The 20,896-nt window shown below is 34.7% G+C and overlaps 1 protein-coding gene across 8 annotated transcripts in view; it reads right to left on the reverse strand.

The window, feature by feature from the left end:
* ADGRL2 (adhesion G protein-coupled receptor L2) overlaps positions 1-20,896 on the reverse strand; it is a 624,153-nt gene that overhangs the window by 221,236 nt on the left and 382,021 nt on the right. For all 8 annotated transcript variants that reach the window (XM_058716832.1, XM_058716841.1, XM_058716842.1 and 5 more), the window contains exon 5: positions 265-306. The gene's annotated coding sequence lies outside the window, so the exon portion shown is untranslated. The remainder of the gene's footprint in view (positions 1-264; positions 307-20,896) is intronic.

The raw sequence follows: 20,896 nt of genomic DNA on the forward strand, positions 1-20,896 counted from the left end.
AAATGCAATACAACAACAACAACAACAACAACAACAACAACAACACCCAGAAATCTTATACTCTGTCTGAAGAGCCTGTACATGGTGAGAATTTTGGAATGCTTATAGAATTTGAATGCAGCATCCATTTATTTCAAGAATATAAGCTGCCTTATAATTATCAGATCATTCAATACTTTTAGCAAATGCCACTCCATTTTTATTATAACAATTCACTCTTTCTTGTTTGAGTACTATCATATATAGAAAGAGCTCTTTACTTACCATTCTGGGAAAGATGAAATTTATCATTATGCCATAAATACCCTGGAAAGCAAAGAAAATATTATTATTTATTATACCTCCATCCACAGGGGTTCTAACCACCAAATGTAATGCATCAGCAGCAAAACAAAAATGAAGTAAATCTATTTCAGAAAACACAAATCAGTGTTCTAAGAATTCTTGAACATGTATTACATGATTTTGAACAGAGCTACTTTAGAATTAAGCAATTGTTGTGGTAAGGAGTTTCAAAGTCAGAAATAAAACATTATATTTTCCCCAAACAAATATATTAGGAGTAAGAGAATGTTGTCAATGAACTACTCTCCTTCTCCCCTTTAGCTCAGTTGAAACTTTCATTTCTATAGATGTGACAGCTATACCCAAAACTCTTTAAGGGAAAATTGAGGGTCATTCTACTTTCTTGAGGCCAACATTAGTGACCATTTTTTTATACATTCTTTTTTTTTTCAATATATGAAGTTTATTGTCAAACTGGTTTCCATACGACACCCAGTGCTCATCCCAAAAGGTGCCCTCCTCAATACCCATCACCCACCCTCCCCTCCCTCCCAACCCCCCATCAACCCTCAGTTTGTTCTCAGTTTTTAAGAATCTCTTATGCTTTGACTCTCTCCCAATCTAACCTCTTTTTTGTTTCTTCCCCTCCCCCGTGGTCTTCTGTTAAGTTTCTCAGGATCCATATAAGAGTGAACACATATGGTATCTGTCTTTCAATGTATGGCTTATTTCACTTAGCATAACACTCTCAAGTTCCATCCATGTTGCTACAAAGGGCCATATTTCATTCTTTCTCATTGCCACGTAGTACTCCATTGTGTATATAAACCACAATTTCTTTATCCATTCATCAGTTGATGGACATTTAGGCTCTTTCCATAATTTGACTGTTGTTGAGAGTGCTGCTATAAACATCGGGGTACAAGTGCCCCATGCATCAGTATTCCTGTATCCCTTGGGTAAATTCCTAGCAGTGCTATTGCTGGGTCATAGGGGTAGGTCTATTTTTAATTTTTTGAGGAACCTCCACACTGTTTTCCAGAGTGGCTGCACCAATTTGCATTCCCACCAACAGTGCAAGAGGGTTCCCGTTTCTCCACATCCTCTCCAGCATCTATAATCTCCTGATTTGTTCATTTTGGCCACTCTGACTGGCGTGAGGTGATATCTGAGTGTGGTTTTGATTTGTATTTCCCTGATGAGGAGCGATGTTGAGCATCTTTTCATGTGCCTGTTGGCCATTTGGATGAGTGACCATTTTTTTTTTAATCCAAATTTATATATAAGTTATTTTCCTGTTTGGAATCTTGAACTGGAAATCTGATGTAGGAGGTGAGAAACAAAATTAGAAGTCTAAGCTCCAACTTTTCCACACTAAATAAATGATAACAAAGCATTGTTTATTTTCTTATTGTTTTCTGTTCATTAAAAACAAGGTTTTGATTGCACCCATGATAAGAATTACAACAAAATTATATTTGAAAAAGGAATTTTTTCTTGAATTTCTTGTGTTCTTTAGAATTTTGTAATTAAAACTTACTCTCACATTTAATAATTAGTACAAAATTACCTTTCTTAGTGTCAATAGTTCTAAAATAAAGAAACATGTCAGTATGTAAGAAAATATGCTTTTCTCATATCCTGATAGTGTTATTATGTATTGGTCATTTTCCGTTCCTTTATTTACTTATTTTTTAAATATCACAATTTAGAGAAAAACACACTGAGTCATCTCCCTCTACCCCCCCCTACCAAAACTAGATGTCTAAGGAAATTTTAATAGAAAACATACTCAGAAAATGGTTTTTACTTGAGTTTTTGGATAATGACATTTCAGACCCTTCAAAGTTTTGTTTTTGTTTTTAAGTTTATTTACTTATTTTGAGAGAAAGCGTGCACGCAAGCAGGGAAGCGGCAGAGACAGAGTGAGAGAGAGAATCCCAAGGAGGCTCTGTCTGCACAGAGCCCAAAGCAGGGCTCAATCTCACCAACTGGAGATCATGACCTGAGTTGAAATCAAGAGTTGATGCTTTAACCCGATGAGCCACCCCGGGGCCCCAAGGCTATTTTTGAATGAAATAATTTTGAATAATAATTGTCATGTGTTAATGTAATTTGAATCATTATTTCCAGTAAAGAAAATGTTTCTATAAATAAAAACTAGCTAAAAATTCAAATTTTATACACACACACACACACACACACACACACACATATGTATGTATATTTAAGTAAGCTCTATGCCCAACGTGGGACTTGAACTCATGACCCTGGGATCAGAAGTCACATCCTCTACCTACTGAGGCAGCCAGGTGCCCCTGAAATGACAGATATTGATGTTCACAAAATTTACTGACTTTTTTTCTGGAGAATAAAATTAAGATTTGAAGTGTGTCCTACTTAGATTTTGACATAGAGGATATCTTAGTTTTTAAACATTTTTACTTTTAAAGAAACATTTGGGTAGTTTCTGTAGAAATTCTGTAATGATTCAGGAATTCTGCCAATGAGTATAAGAATAGTTTTAAGGAAACTTAAAATAGTTTCTTAAGTTTAAAGAAACTTAAAATAGTTCCTTTTAAGGAAACTATTTATATACTTAATTGTACATATTGACAATTTATTTCAAAATTTTGTATTTATTGATTTTTAATGAAATATTTTAATGGAAAAGACTTTTAACTTAGAAATATTTTATTGTATGTGGTGCTTATTCCCAAAGAATTATTAATACTATTTTTGATATTATAACTCATATTTATAATTTTTAAACTGCTCAAAAAAAAAAAAAGCAAAATAATTTTAAGCACCAGCTCCTGAAGAGGGCAGCACGTTCTAGATATTATTGAATTCCAAGCTCAAATATGACAGCTTTGGCTTCAGAATACTTTTTTCTAAGAACTTGAGGGAAAAAAATTGGATATTTTTTATAGATGTCTGCTCCCATGATACAATAAACTAGCAGAAATTCTAGGCAGCTGCAGACCAAGGTCAAAACTGTATTTGATTATTAAAAGAGAACATTCAAATTAGACACCTAAAGCAATGTACTTAGAAAGGGAACAACAAAATACTAGTAAGGAGACTTTCCATAAGGAATGTGTTTTATCTTAATACTGTAGATAACTTTTCCTATTGGCAGTGCATTGACTGTCAAAACTACTAAAGGGGTTAGATTTAATTATCTCACTTCTTGCACATTTCATCTCAATTGCTATGGCAACATTCAGTTGCCTCAGCAGCAATGCACACTTTAATCAGATATTTCCTCCTTATTTCTCTATGAGCCAAAACTGTGTAGTCAAATTTACAACCAAGTCCTGATGAATCTGATAACACTTCCTACAATTTAATGGGCAACTTGCCTCCACCCACACATATAAATATTTTCAGAGAGGCTTGTAACTATTGGACAAGTGTAAGACTTGATAAGAATATACATTTGGACTTTCCTACTTCACTTTTTTTTCTCTTTCTGCCACCATTCCTTTATAGCAAGTTAGTTTTTTGTGTGTTTTTGTGTTTTTTTTTTGCCAATTTGAAACTCACTCCAGCAAGCCTCTACCATGGGTCATCTAACCTCAATAAAATAGCCAATGAATAAGGGAAACTACCTCTCACATTCTTCTTCCTTAAGAAGTCTATTGAATTATTTGCGTTTTATCTGAATATACTCAGAATTGGCACATCAAAGAGCTTCTTTCTTTTTTTTTTTTTCTTTTTTTTTTTTTGGGACAGAGAGAGACATAGCATGAACGGGGGAGGGGCAGAGAGAGAGGGAGACACAGAATCAGAAACAGGCTCCGAGCCATCAGCCCAGAGCCTGACGCGGGGCTCGAACTCACGGACCGCGAGATCGTGACCTGGCTGAAGTCGGACGCTTAACCGACTGCGCCACCCAGGTGCCCCACTTCTTTCTATTTCTTGAAAGCAGGTAAGAGAAGGAAGAAAAATAACTGAAGACAAAGTAAAACATAATATAAGAGGAAACCTGTAGAGTCTCAGACTTAAGTGGAGAGCCAAGCATGAAGAAAATTTAGCCAAGCTTCGGTAATAGCAATTTTAATGAGAAGAAAAAGCATGATGCATTAAATCGCTGATGTCACTTGGGTGAATATTAACCATCTACATTGTTGGACAAATCATCATTTTATTTTGCAAAAGACTAGAGAAACTTTTGTGGGCATATAGGGAATATTCAAACTGTCTTCAATTCTGACTTAAAGGGTTAGCTTATTATAATTTCATAAATGCTTAGAATTTTTCAAATAGTAACTATTTTAATTTGATACTTTTATAATAATTTTTTAAACTGTAATTAAGAAGCAAAGTGATCTTAAGTCTTCTTAACAATTTTAGTGCCTGCTAAAATTTGTATTTAGATAGCAAACATAGTTCTCTGGTGAGAAATTTTACACCAGTAGCTAACAGTAATATTTCAGCATGATGTTTCAATCACCACTTAGTAGTGTCTGGTAACATTTTCGTTAATGGAGGCAACCAAAAAGATGCTTTCTATAGCTGGGTTTACCAGTCTGACATTTTCATGGCAATTTCTAGATGGTATCTTAGGTATTACAAACCACCTAAATACAGCAATCAATCAAAACTTGACCAAACATAAAAAAAAGGTTATTTAAGGTACAGTTTGTATGTATTTTTAATTTTAATTGAGCTAATCATTAAAAGACTATGTTCAACATATGGTTATTGAAAACTTAGCTTCTCATTAATGATGAAGTTTGGATGCCATATAACCTAGGGAGTAGCTGAAGGAATAGAAGTTTAATTAAAAAGAGAAACCTGCAGAAGAAGAGAAGCACGGAAACTATCTTCACATATTTGAAGGGCTTCTTATGTAAAGGAGACAGCGAGTATTTTAGAAAACCAAGACAAATGGCAAAAAGTTCCAGAGAAGTGGATTCCAGCTCCATATAAAGAAAATTTAAAAACAGAATTCCTCAAACAATGGCATGAGCTATGAAACAATAAGTGCCTTGTCTAGGTGTATTTTATACACCGTTTGCATATGAACTCTTTAATTTCTGTTGCTTGAATTCTGGGACAACATTGCAGAATCACTCTACAGATTGAGATCTGGGAGTTCAGATGAGTCACTTCTTAATGAATTTTTCAAGTACCAGTGCTTTATGTCAGTATGGAAACCTAGCAGTGATCTGCAAACAGCATATTCAGCAGCAAGTTTGCAAATCCTACTCTGGAGAAATGGTCTAAATGAGAAAAACAAACAGTTCTTAGAGTGAAGAGTTATCTAAAACCTCCAAGGAGACATGTAAATCGGTCCTAATTGGCATTCTTTCAAGAACCTCAGTAGATGCCAGGGAGTGACTAGGGGTGAAGAATGAGTTTCCCTTTCAGTCTTGACTTGGCTCTTCAACCTAAAGCTCGGGTGTTGCCAGACAATGTGTATGCCGCTGACTGTGTTAGACTTGTTCTCTGGATGAAAGGAAGATTTTGGCACTATCCTCAAACTCTATATTCACTTAAGAAATAGTAATTGCTCAGTTAAGGGCCCAGAGCTTTTTTCCTGTACCCAGAGAAATTAAAAGTTGAAGAGAAAATTGCACATGATGTGGGAATGTTCACCTTCGCCAAGGTGGCTGATTAAGATAAGGGGAAGTTGTAAGTAATTCGAAGATAATAAATATAAGGAAATTGCTGATTCTTTAGTCAAAGTGATGGTCACTTTTTGTATAATACCAGATCCTATAGAGTTCCAGTTTACGTTAGTTGGAAGTCTTCTTTTTACTTAGTTCGGTTTTGACGTTTCCTTATGTTGTTACCCTTCTCTCAAATCACATTGAAGGATACAAGGGGCTCACAAAAGGTCTTACGTAATAATATCTAACCTTAATATACTCCAGTGTTGTTGTTTGGAGCATGAGATCTTTTGGAGAATGCCTGTCTACCAGAAGCATCTGTTTCTATCCAAGAAGCTGATGAGTAGTTTTGCAATAAGGAAAGCTAACTTTAATTCTTACCCTCAAAGAATGTAGGATGTTACATACTTCACTTTACTCTTTCCTGCTCCTCCAGGCTTCTTCAAATCAAGCCTTTATGTTAACTTATGTTGTTTAAAATTCTACCTGCTGGGGTTTTGCTGGCAAATGGTCTTGAAACTTGTTTCCGAAATGCTCACCCACAAAAGCTTTTACTAGCCAATTCCATTTGGTTGGCTATACTCCCAAAACAGTCTCTGGTGAATGAAAACATTAGCTGCAGAGAAACAGAAACTTCCATGGCACCCTGGAGGAACTTTTTGATCCAAAAGACACTCCTAGTAAACCAAAGTGTCATTGCAAATTCGTGAACATTTCCTTATGTCATGAAAAGCAGTAGAAGGAAAAGCTGCATTTGCACAATGGCCGTTCCATGTGTGTAAACCTAGTCTCCAACGTGAGATCAAAGACTGTCTTCAATCAACAAGTATTTATTTAGTGCATACCATGTTTGAGGCTTAAAGAGTCAGAAAAGGACAAATAGGAGCTATTTGAAAATTTCTGGTATTTGTTGAATGAATGAAGAAAGACATGTTGCTGTCCTACAAAAAATTAATCATCTCCAGGATTATAAAATTAACATGAAACAAAGCACAATCTCTCTTTCTCAGTTAAAATGTTTCATCTATTTTGTGCCACAGAAGGTTTTAATAAATTTCAACTTACTTCCTTCATTTAAGCAGTCCTAACAACAATAAAAAAGCACAAATCAGGTTGCTTTACCCAATATGGCCCTGCACCTGTACATCTACCCATTTGCACTTCTTGTCTGTGGAACTTAAGGTATCTCTACTGAACCTTGACTGCTCTGATTGTGAGCTTAATGAAGACAAGGAAGGTCTGCATTTTTGTTTCCTAACCAGTGCAACAGTGCCTGGTAAACAATAATAAGCATTCAGAAAATGATTATTTAATGGATAATAAATAAGAGCAATGAAATGGTAGTGACATAAACGCAAGAATTTTTCAGCAAGGTTAGTGTGGCTTGAAATGGTGTTCGTTTGATGGAAGATAGAGGATTTTTCCACAGGGCCTTCAGGAATGGATGGGATTTAGATAGTCGAGGGGAAGGAAATAAGGTATTTCTAATGGTGTTATGAATATGAGCAAAGGGATTGTTTGGATACAGAGATATTAATGAAAGGATTTCATTCTTCTTGATGGGACCATGGGCTGTGTTATGGGTGTGTGATTTTGTTTGCTTTAGATTAATGGATATTGTATAGCAGTGTTTCTCAACCTTTAATTTGCATTCCTGGGGATCTTGTTAAACTGCAGACTCTAATTTAGTGGGTCTGGATTGAGGTGTGAGATTATCTATTTCTAACAGGTTCCCAGGTGATGTTGGTGCTCGTGCTATACTCTGAAATGTGACTGTGGAGGATCCTTAAAGCTAGACACAGTCATTTGGGCTTGATGCAGCAGGCATTCGGGAACGAACACTATATTCTCCAACAGCTATGGCATGATGAAAACTGCATTTAAGAAGATTAGTGTGTCAACCTTATGAAAAGTATACTAAAGAAGACAGAGTGTGGATATAGGAAAATCAGCTGGGAGGCTGTCTTACACTTCATCTGCGTATTTCACAGATTTGGTTTTCAATTACCTGTTGATTGATTAGTTTGTGTGGACATGGTCAATTCAAAAGTACTTTCTCAGTGGAATAACTGTGGGCCCACTGATTTTTTTTAAAACAAGTCAAGTTTAGGTAAAACACATGGGGAATTCATGAATGCTATTCCCTTCCTCTCCATCTGGAAAAACTGCATTCCTTCTTAAAAATAATTGAAATGTTAGCTCTTCTGTTCTTATCATACTATAAAATTGTAATTATGCCCTCACATGTATGTCTCAGACTCTGATCTTATTATATCATAAAGATAATAATAATAATAATTAGCAATAGTAGTACAACTAGTGTTTTTTGAGTGCTTATTAGTAGTGGCAGGTAAATTGCTAAGTTTTATAATTAAATCCTTATAACAATGTTGTGAGGAATACCGCTATTATCACCCCATTTCTACAGATGGAAAAAAAAAAGAGTACTTGCATGCCTTAATATGGTGTTAGCTACATGGAAATAAATATATTTATTCAGAGAATGATCAGTCAAATGTCTTCTAAGAAATCACTGATTTCTTAGTGTAGCTTCCATTGTTGCTTGATATCTTTGTCTTAATTCCTTGATCTCAAATAATTATAATAACAGATAGGAATTAGTGAGTGTTTCCTATGTCCTAGGTACTACTTTAAGCAGTTTACATGTGCTGTCTCATTTAATGTTCGTAATAATCCTATGATATAGGTGTTATTGTTACCCTCATTTTACATATGAAGAAAATGAAGCACAAAGATTAAATAATTTGTCTAAGTTTCTATAGTTTTAGAGCAAAATTGTAGTTTGAATCCGCTGCACAGTGTTACTGATCTTAGCCTAACTTGTCCTCAGTAACATGGAATTCTGAGTGTTTTCTTAAGTGAACACCATAAATTTCTTCAAATCATATTTGTGAAAAGTTAATTTTTCATAAGAGAGAGCCCATGAAACGCAAGAAGGCTTATTGTTATATTTTTGCTTCTGTTAGCACATTGCAATGCCTGGCCAGGAGGAACTCCCCAAGGCTGGCAGATACTTAGATATGAGAAATTTTTTTCAGTGAAAGGACAGCAAATCTCAGATAACCTGGGGCCCCCATACATCACCTCTCTAGTCATACACCAAAACCCTCATACCCACAATTCAATTCCACAAAAGAATAAAGAGTATTCTTCAAAACAGGGAGAGGATTATTTAAAAGATAGTCAACACTGATAACAGTAAATAGCTTCAGCGACACCTGGGCAGGTCAGTTTGTTGAGCATCCGATTTCAGCTCAGGTCATGATCTCACAGTTTGTGAATTCAAGCCCCGCATTTGTCTCTACGCTGATGGTGTGGAGTCTGCTTGGGATTCTCTCCCTTTCCCTCTCTCTGGCCCTGCCTGCTCTCTCTCTCTCAAACTAAATAAAGTTAAAATAAATAAATAGGCAAATAAATAAATAAATGGATGCAGTGATATCCTCCCTCTTAGGCTTCTCTTTATCCATGAGCTGCATGACCAGTTCTTGCTAGAATTTACTTCAAGTTCATGCAGGGAGGGAACATTATAATCTATTATTTGACATATTATTTTAAAAGGTTGTATTAAAGTAATGTAAGTAAATATAAAAATGTTATCTGTACACATATTCCTACTAAGTTTTCTGCCCCTCAGGAAGAATCTTAATTTTCTAAGATAATATCCATTGATATTTTAATACCTATCATAGAGAATTGGTTCCTTCTTACTAAAATATATAAAGAGGCACTTAATATTTAAACAAAAGAAAACAGAAAGCCATTACTACAACCATGAGTACCAAACATTTGGGAGGTCTTAATTGTTTTCACTGGAACTCCCACCAAGCATAATTGTCCTTTTTCATTATTATTCCACTTTATTTTTAAAGGGGGTGGGGGGAACCCCCCTGCATTCTATACCTCCAATTGTATTATACAAATTCATGAAATATAAAATACTTTTCTATAACCTAAAAACTATTTTAGGATTATGACAAAATTTCATGGAAGGTGTTGAATTTGAATTTTTTAAAAGTTATTTTCTTACTTTGAAATATTGCAACTGCAATACAAGTCAGGTCTTTCCTGAATTATCTGTGAGTAATGACAACTCATTACTATGACTACTTGAACATATTTTTCAACAGAAACAAGCACATTTTCCTTTATAAATGAAATACAACCACCAATATCAGAATTGATTCATCACTACCATTCAACCCTCAGATTGCATTCAAGTTTTGCGATTTGTTTCAACAATGCTCTTTTTAGCAAAAGGATCCAGTCCAGAATTAAGGCGTGCATTTAGTTTTTAAACTCTTTAGTCTTTTTTAATCTAGAAGATTTCCTCAGTTTGCCCATTATTTTCATGGGTCTGAAAATTTAAAAAAATTAAGAAATTTAAGAAACTAAAAAAATCACAATTTATTATTTTGTAATATGCTCCTCATTTTAGGCTTATCTTCTGTTTTCTTATTATTGGACTTAGATTATCTGTCTTTGCAGCATCATGAAAGTGAGGGTGGATGGATCTCATAGTGTCCTATCAGTTGGCACATCACTTGTGATGTTAGTATTGATCTCATGATTAAGGTGATAATTGTAAGATTTTGTTTTTGTTTTTAGTAACTATATTGTGGAGAAGTACATTAAATTTCAATTTATTTATTTATTTACATATATATAATATAATAATATATATAATAATATAATACTGTATTTATATATTTATATATATAGACTCATGGATATCCATTTTATCCAATAGGTTATAATCTGCTCTTATTATTATTCACTTTGATCTTCAAATAGTCTCAGATATGCACAGTGTGATCCTCTTTAGTCTGACCTCTTTCTTTGACATGTCCCTGGCATTGTTTTGAGTACTCCCATATATTTTTTAAACGTTTATTTTTGAGAGAGAGCATGAGCAGGGGAGGAGCAGGGAGAGGGGGTGGAGGATCTAAAGTGGGCTCCGCACTGACAGCAGGGCTTGAACTCACAAACTCATGAACCATGAGATCACAACCTGAGCTGAAGTCAGACACTCAACTGACTGAGCCACCCAGGCACCCCAAGTACTTCCGTATTTGGGGCACAATAAGATACACTTTATTTTTGTCTTTTTCATGCCCCGGGTATGCAAACAGCTGTTTCTCCAAGCAGTCCTAGTTTCTTTAGATCGTATTTAGATTTGGAAGGCAGGTGTTCCCATTGTTTTGGGTGTGTCATTGTTCTCAGGATCTGGAACTAAGGAAATATATGCGGGGAAAAAAATCTGTCTATCTATCTATCAGCTATTTGTACATGTATACACATATTGACGTATATTTGTATCTATATCTATATCCATACGTTAGGAGTTCACACTGATATCTCCAGTTTAATTTAATTTATTTTTTAATTTAAAATCTAGTTAGTTAACATACAATGCAATATTGATTTTAGGAGTAGAATTCAGTGATTCATCACTTACATACAACACCCAGTGCTCATCATAACAAATGCCCTCCTTAATACCCATCACCCTTCTAGCCCATCCCCCACTCCCCTCCCTCCATCAACCCTCAGTTTGTTCTTTGTCATTGAGTATCTTATGGCTTGTTCCTCCCTTCTCTTTCCCCTCTTCCTATATGTTCATCTGTTTTGTTTCTTATATTTCACATATAAGTGAACTTACATGATATTGTCTTTCATAAAGACATAATATACTCTTATATTATGCTTAGCATAATATACTCTAGCTCCATCCATTTCATTGCAAATGGCAAGATTTCATTCTTTTTGATGGCTGAGTAATATTCCATTTTATAAACACACACACACACACACACACACCATATATATACGGCGTCTTCTTTATCCATTCATTAGTTGATGGACATTAGGGCTCTCTCCATAGTTTGGCATTTTTGGGAATAGTTTATACACATCAGGGTGCATTTACCCCTTCAAATCTGTATTTTTGCACACTGAAACCTCGATTTCTAAACCAATGCCACATGATCTAACATAGTTGCTCTCTTTTCATATTTTTAACTACTTTCTTCAACAATGAAAAAGCTATATCCCAATTATCCTTAATATATTTATTTGATCTATTTCCTCACATGTAACCAATATCCTATTGCTGTTAAACATCCCAGTCTCCACCCAGACATTCTTCTCATCCTTCATGAGCTCCAACACTGCTCTTTAGGCTGTTGAGGCTTTCCCCGCCCACAATCCCTATGGATGCCAACCTAACTTGTCCCCACCTAATGAGTTTAGGGTTTGATTGTTCAGGAAAGGAAAAAAGGAAGGATAAGGGAAGAGCAAAAGGAAGGTAAAAAAGAAGAGAATAAGAAGAAATTGCAATTCTTTTAAATTGTTGCCTGCTGTGTGGTTTCTAATGTTATTGCATATTATGTATTTAATCGAAAAGTTATCTTTTTATTAAGAAACTAAAAACAAAATAACAAGTCTATCTTAACTAACTAGACTTCACATATTTGACAAATATTTATTGAGTACCTACTACTCTGTGCCAGTATAAATAAATTTTAGTAAAAACCCAATTAACTACAGTTCTCAATTAATCAATATATTTTACTTACTTGCCTTTCAGGGAAATTGGCCAATTATAAGAAATCACATCCAAACTGAAGATTTATTCAAAACAAGGTCAGTCATAAAGTCAGTATGGATTTTACTGTAACTCCCATGACTTATATATTATACTATATAACAAGTGATATTCAGAATTATGACCCTAAAAAGGAATATGAAACTCAATCACAATCTAAATACTGCCATGTTCACTACAGACATTTTAGAAATATTTTCAACAAATATACTTTTATTCAGTTAACCATAAAACTCTATTCCCCAGACAACCAATTTCTATTTTATTTATTCCTTCAACAAATATTTAGGAAACATCTATATGTGTCAGAGTCTGTTTAAGAAAATAAAAATCTATTAAGCTCCTGTTCTGATGGTGTTTAGCATCTAGTGAGGGGGAAAAAAGACAATAAACAGGCAATATGTGCTATTCCAGGTTATTATAAGTGCTAAGAAGAAAAATAAGGAAAGCTAGGGGAGCTGCCTTAGACAGGTGGTTAGTTTAGTTTTTTCTTGCCATCAGTTTGTCATTTACCCAGTGACATTCTTTTCCTCAGGATGAGAATTATATGATTCTCTTATTTGTTTGCTGGGTTTTTTTAGTATGTTTGGGTCAAATTTACAATGAACTTTTAGTTGCATCTAAGTCATTTTGCACAGATTGGACCAATATCAATCAAGATGGCAAATTGGGGGCATGCCTGGGTGGCTCAGTTGGTTAAGCATCCGACTTTGGCTCAGGTCTTGATCTCGCAGTTTGTGGGTTCAAACCCCACATCTGGCTCTGTGCTAACAGCTCACACTTTCTCTTTCTCTCAAAAATAAATAGACATTAAAAAAAAAAGATGGTAAATTGAGGAAGGTAAAAGGGAAAGAAAGGGTTATTTGGGGAAGCAGTCTGAGTGAATTTTTAAATTAAAGGAGAAACTTTATTATATTGCTTGGGTTTTGTACATCACTTCCACTTTCTTCATAATGTGTAAAAGTTATTTTTGCTAAAAAATATTTTCACAGTAGCTGAATTCTACTTCAAACAGTATAGTGATAAAGCTTATGTGTCCTTGAGCAACAATGAATGGAAAATGAAGTGATTGAGATAGACAAAAATCTGTAAATCTTTCTATTGGTCGTTAGCCACTTTCCAGATGTATATGTTTTACTAACTCCCACAAATGGCGACTCTATTTTAATAATTTAAATTATGGATATGGTCCCAAAGCCTTCTATTATTCTGAAACAATATTTGGTATTTTATTCCTTAGCTCAGTAGATATCTGTCTACTCTAATGGTACTGTTATGAATTTCAAGAATTTATAGTATATGAGTTTAAAAGAAAGATAAATAAGAAAACGAAAGTGATTAAATTCTAGGATAGATTAGTCAATCGAAATTATTATCATCTATATGTAAAAGACAAGAATTTTGAGACCTGATTTGAAGTCTTCCCAGTCCTTGTTAGATAACTTTGGGCAAATAACTCCTACACTCTTATCTCCAGTCTTCTCTTTGGCAAAATGAAAATGATGCTAGTTTGTGTCTAAAGGCACCATTTAGAAACAAGATCTTAGAATTAAAACAAACAAAGCCAATAAAAAAAAAATACCAGTGTCTGTGTTTTGACACACACACACACACACACACACGCTCTCTCTCCCTCTCTCTCTCACTACACACACACACACACACACACACATACACACACAGTATTAAAGGAAAAATTATTTTTCAGTCAAATAAGAGAATATGTTGAATACTCAATTATTAAAATTCCTATTCACTAAGATTACTGTTCTGTTCATTTCAATCCTTTCAAAAATTACAGTAATCCTCTCAAATGATTATATTTGAGAAAAAAGAAGGATAGGAGAAATAGCTACATTATATTTCTCTTTTGATCCTTATTTTTGATAGGGTTCACAAAAGCTGTCTACATCTTAATCATTTAGACGTTGCATATGTGCAAAAATACATTTTATGAGAAAAATCCTGGCACATTCCACATTATTTCTCAAATAAATAATAATAATGTACAAGTTTGAATTAGTTTCTTAGAGAGAAGAGGACCCCAAATAACTATTATTCGATTTAAATTATTAGAAAAAAATCCAATACTAAGTTTTGCTAACTATAATAATACATTGACTTTTATGTAGTATATTTATTCACAATAGAGAATTCTATACAAAATATTCATGTAACTTTTCTAGTTCATTCCCAAAGGCATTTTATAAAATATAGATTAAATAATTTCAATTTACTCATTTTGCCTCCATAATATTTAGCATTCTATACTTTCAATTATAATAAACTATTCCTCTTTAATATATACCTATTTAGTATATATATGTTATACACACATATTTGCAAAGGCACAATGTTCTTTGGCAAGGAGTTTATAATTGGTGTCTTAGAAATCACAACCAAAATGAAAAACTTTCCATTATTTCCAAAATAATCAGAATATACAAACAAATAATTCTGAACTTTGATTGTATTTATCACTGTGTATTATAATATTATATAAGTGTCTCTGCTTTTATAACCCTATCTAAGTCGATGAGCATGGGAATACTCATTTTTTTGGCGTTAAGCCATTTTATAAGGTAAACGAAGTCACACGAGTATTTGTTACAACCTCAGAACTAGTGAACCATCCAGTGGATGGCAAATTTGGATGGGAGGGAAAAGCAGTTTAGAGACCTTCTTAGCTGGCTGATACAATAGACAAACACTGGGCAGTCCAGAAAGCACAAGACAAAGGGTTACACTGCAGAAGTGTTTGTTGCAAAGCTACGATCCCCCACCCTTGTAAATCCGTATATACTATTTACATTTTTTCACATAAATTTATATCCACAGGTGGAACCCAATTATCTGTCACAGGGCTATTATAAGGATGAACTGAGACCATATTTATAAAATTAACACTGAGTTTGTACTAAGAGCTAGGCCCTTGTTTAAGTGTATTCATCTTCACAATAATACCATAGGTATTAGGTTGAACTACGTGAAACTGCCATTTCGGTAGGTGAAAAACTGTTGAATATCAGCAAAATTACATTTTGACCTACTACTGTTGTTTCATGTTACAAATGAAGAAACTGAGGAACAGAGGGCTTAAGTAACTTGTCTAAGGAGAATCTCTGCTTCTCCCCATCTTACGATTGAGGAAGCTGATGTTTAAGAAAGAATAGGCAACTTTTCCAAGGATACACAGCTATCTGCGCTTCAGGGAGTTAGATCAAGAGAGATTATATCTGCTTATGCATTTTATAAATTTCATATTGCTAAAAATATTAATGTAAAATGTTAATATAAAATGCTGGTAATATAAAATCTTCTCTTCCTGCCCTCATCCTGGGTCTTTCATTCTCCAGTAACCAAGGATTACCAGGAAAAGATGCATTTAGTGATCAGGATAAAAGGGCCTCCATCTTTACTGTCTTCTGAGAGCTTCCGCTCCAAACTAACAGGGTGACTGCACTCATTCATCCCCAGCCTCTCCTGTGACCAACTCAATGCTAAATGATTAAGGTGCTAAAGTTCTTTGGTTTGTTCTCAAATTATTTTCGGTGATATCCTTGGGACAAATGAGGTGCAAGGGCTATCAGAGATAACCTTAAAAAATTCATGAAACGTTATCATTTCTCAAGCAGCACACAAAATAAATCTCAAACACAATTTCATGCGATTTAATTTGAGCTGGAACCAGGGACATTTTAGACTGTATACACAGCAGAAGAAAGCAGAACCCAAGTAGGAGTATTTTGTTGTTTTTTTCTTTTTCTTTTTCTTTTTCTTTTCTGCTCTATTTTCATCAATGCCTTGGACACTCCCTTGTAATCAGTTAGGCACTTTGAGACATTAACTTTGAACAGCATTTGGTGCACTGCAATAACGCTAGGAGAGACCATCTTCATCCCTGGCATAGAGAACATGAACGTTTTTCTTAGCAACATGTGCTAGGTATGCTACTTCAAGGAATTACATGAACACCAGTACTGGTTTCCTTGTAAAAATTGCAGCTGCCACAGTAACAGTTTATCTTTCTGGTTCTCCTAGACGCAGAAGACACAGTAGTTACCAGTGCCTGACTCCAGAGTCAGCCTGAGTATGAAACCAGACTCAACCTGTACTTGAAATCTCTACCACTTAACAACCTGTATGACTTTGGGCAAGCTTCTTTGTATCTCTATACATCAGTTTCTCATGGGTAAAATGGGGATTATATTAGTTCCTACCTACACAATTTAGAAATATTTTAAATGGGATCATGTTTGCAGCGTTTAGAACATTGCTAAGCGTGCTCTGTATTTTAAGAAGTATTGATTTCTCGTGAGATTTTGAGCAGATCTTAATTTAACATTTAGAAACACAAGTGCTTTCATGTGTTCAGAGAATGCTTAACCTCCATCAGGAATTTAGGTTAATTTCCTTAAGAAATGATTCATCACACTCCTTGCATTTATCTTATTCTCACTTTATTTCCTAGATTTATCTTTAATATATCTTTTCCCACTTCCCAACATTTACATAACCATCTCAGTTTTCCCAGAACAAATACACTTCATCACCAGTTACATCTATCCTTGTCCTTTCCTTTCCTTCAGTGTTATAGTGCATTTCATTGTTTGTTCTGATCGTTTACTGATAACTGCTGTATTACCAAAATAGACATCAGTTGCTAACACAGAGTAGCTATGCTGGGTGCTATTCAAAGCACAGAGAAATTTTTTCCCTGAAATTGAAGCTGATGAACTAGAGGCACATAAAAAACAAATTAAGATCCACTCACTACTACATATATGGGGTTACAACAACAAAATATTGCATGTGACTATTATACATGGTAAGAGAGAACTTGTACTAGGAGAAAAAAAAATAAAATGTGAGTTATAAATCACAGTAGGTTAATAGAAGACTGTTAGCTCTGATTTTCCTTTTTTCTTGTAGAACCTTTTAATTACTGCATTTCTAATGCACTTACATTTGCCAGTAGTTCTCGTTTTTATTCTTCTAATAATAGTTCCTAAGGTACATCCTATAAATTACACCTTTCCTTTTCCTCTCCCTCTTCTCTTTAAACAATTCTGAGAAAGAGAGAGAGAGAAAAAGAGCAAACTGTAATTTTAAGTAACTCCTTTGGATTAGTTCATGTGCTCCTTTAAAAACAAAAATCTCTAACTGTCATTAGCACTGTGCTTTCCTGCCTGCATTCTTATACATGCCAATTTATCATTACAGCGTTGCTGCTGGCCTGCCGTTTTTCTATTAAGGCACCAACTCTAGACAAACAAGCCCTCTCCATTCACTCCCCACATTCTTTACTTTTTTAACTTGTTCTAATTCCAGGTTTCCTCTAAGGACCCTCAATTTCAAAACCCTTCATTAGGCTGGCCGAAAGTACTTCTGTTTCCTTTTACTCTATAAAAGGCTAGCTTTCTCCCCGAACTCATTTGTTCAGTTTTGTCTCTTAACCTCCTTACCTCTTACATCACTCTTTGCAAGGACAGTGCCTTTTTTTTTTTAAAGTTCTCTAAGCCTTGTTCCTCTATCTTTAAGATGTTTCTGGAAATCTCACTTCTACAGTAAGTAGAGGAATAAGTGTTACCACTGAACTTGCCAAACAATTTAAGGGATGACTGTAGGTCCTACATTTGATAAAATGGGAACAGATCCTAATTTAAAAATCCTGGGAAAAGCAATTACTTGGAGACAGAGAAAAATTTGTGGTAAGAATGACTCCATGGCAAATAATTAGGTATAAGAAGAGTATAAATTATTTTTTTTCTTGCAAAGATAGAGACATTCATTCATATAATAAATATCCCAGATCCTCTACTGTGCTAGAGCCTGGAATGATAATAACAACCCTAGCAGTAAAATATCTACTTTCTGGAGTATTCTTTTATGGAATGTTATTTTTTTGTTACATTCTTTACTTTCATTCTTCACTCTTCACATGATGCCATTCAGTGTCAAAAGGTACACATAAGGCATCAAATACTTGCTTTTAAGTATTGTATTCAATGGCATTTCCCTCAAAAGCTTCAACTAGAATAGTTGAAATTACGATAAGAAAGTGATAGGTTTGAAAAGTCCTTTTCTGCTTTTTCTAGTAGTAGAAGAAAAGCCCAAGAGTGTGACGATTTGAAGAAGAGACAGAAAGCCATATATTGGATAACAAACATTTAGTAAGTGAAGTTCTGGGGTGCCTGGGTGGCCAGTCTGTTAAGCCTCTGACTTTGGCTCAGGTCATGATCTCGCAGTTCCTGTTCCAGGGTTTGAGCCCCTCGTCTGGCTCTGTGCTGACAGCTCAGAGTCTGGAGCCTGCTTCAGATTCTGTGCCTCCCTCTCTCTCTGCCATTCCCCCTCTCCCCCGCCCCCCGCTCCCTCTCTCTCTCTGTCTCTCAAAAATAAATGAACATGACAAGAAAAAAAATTTTAATATGGTACCTTCTCCAAAAAGCCTTAAAAAAAAAGATAATGAGTGAAGTTGTTTATGACCCCTAAGGAAATTACACTTGAATAACGAAATTATGTTTCGTATGTTTTTACGATTTGGTTTAAAGCTACCTTTCCATGTTCAACAAACTAGGTAGGGAACATATTACTCCCAGTTTAAAAGAGAAAAAAGTTGTATGCCAACTATATTACAATAAAAAATAAAGATGTTTGTTCTTCACAGAAAAACAAAAAGAGAAGTTAAACAAGTGGCATAGCTAGTAGGACAAAAGCCGGATTGAGGCTAAAATGTAGGTTTTTCCAAATCCTGGTTCAATTTTTCTTTCATTGTAAGGCATACTTCTGCCTTTTAAAAATGCACATTCTAATGTAAACCAGCAGTCTTTTGTCATACAAATAGTAAAATATACACCACATTCACGGTTAGCTTATGTTTTATATATTTCATAGAAAATAAAATATTTGAAAACAAATTAAATTTTTATCAAAATCCTTGGTAAAGTTTGCACTTTCCTTTTGTATGTTCAATTTTTTGATAAAATTTTAATATATATATTTTATATTACAGTGGGAGAAACGTGTGTATACTTTGATTTCAAAGTGAAGTGAATTTTGAAATTCTGAGGCATGGCTCTGACATCAAAGATATTCAAATAATCACCACACTGATAACATTAACTTGATTGAATATTGCAGTCTTCTTGGTTAGATGTATTTAAAAGTTGTCTTCAGTTTCTGTTGCTTAGAAAATGCAGCTTCCAAGGAGAATTCAGTCAAGGGCATTAGTGTGTTAGTTATCAGAGAAAATATGATTAGGTTTGTGTAGAATTCACATGCACCTTTAAATTTAAATGCAGGGGCACTTGGGTGGTTTAGTCAGTTGAGCATCCAACTCTTGATTTTGGCTCAGGTCATGATCCCAGGGTCATGGGATCGAGCCCTGTGTTGGGCTCCTTGCCGAGCACGGAGCCTAATTAAGATTCTGTCTGCTCCCTGCCCCATCCTGGCTTGTACTGTGAATAAGTAAATAAAATAAAATAAAATAAAATAAAATAAAATAAAATAAAATAAAAATAAATAAATTTTAAGTGCAAAAGATCCCAAGTCTTGTGAGACATAAAGTTAATACTCAGTGGAATTTAGTTGAATGTATATAATTGTCATGTTCTGAATATGATCATTCCTGTGTCAAAGTTTCTTGAAGGATATGGATCTTGAGACATAAAGACTACATCTCCCTAAACAAAGTTTCAGTATCTCAGTGGTCTGCACTCAAAAGGCTAACATTTACTGCCCATAAGATGTTTTCTGAAAGTAAGATGACTCTAAACTCAAAGGAAAGCATAACATTATTTTTTGTATGCTTTTCTTTTCCTTATAATATACTTTTCTTTATCACTGCTTCCTCTTTTCCCATTTCCTACATCTATTTTGGCCCCAGTATCCAACTCATTTCACTCTAATTTTCTTTACCCTTATTCTATAACCTGTCACTTTTCTTAGAATTCCCTTGTTTCGTCTTCACCTGAGATTAGCCCCCAGCCTATAATACACAAAAGGGGTGTAAGACCGTTCTGTGTACTGAAAACATAACACTCCAGTTTATAATATATACTTTTTTTCTATTTGAAGCCTTTCTTTCTATAGTAATGGATACCTTTCACCATGTCTTTCTCCATTCTGTTCTATAATCCATCACTCTGCTTGTCCACACTCAACTTGCAGGTTTTGACCCTCCTTCTCTATTACTCTCTTTGAGATCTGAACCTCTTTCATCCCTTTTGCTATATTGCAGGTCTGTCTCCTCTCAAAAGCTCCCTCCTTCTGTTCATGGCAGCTGATCCTCTAGATATCTCATCTAAGGAGGGGATGTAGAGGAGAAAGCCCACCAAGTGGCTTCGCTTTCAAATACTGAATGTGA

This window comes from Neofelis nebulosa, chromosome 2 (assembly GCF_028018385.1).
Source record: "Neofelis nebulosa isolate mNeoNeb1 chromosome 2, mNeoNeb1.pri, whole genome shotgun sequence".
NCBI classification, from domain to species: domain Eukaryota; kingdom Metazoa; phylum Chordata; class Mammalia; order Carnivora; family Felidae; genus Neofelis; species Neofelis nebulosa.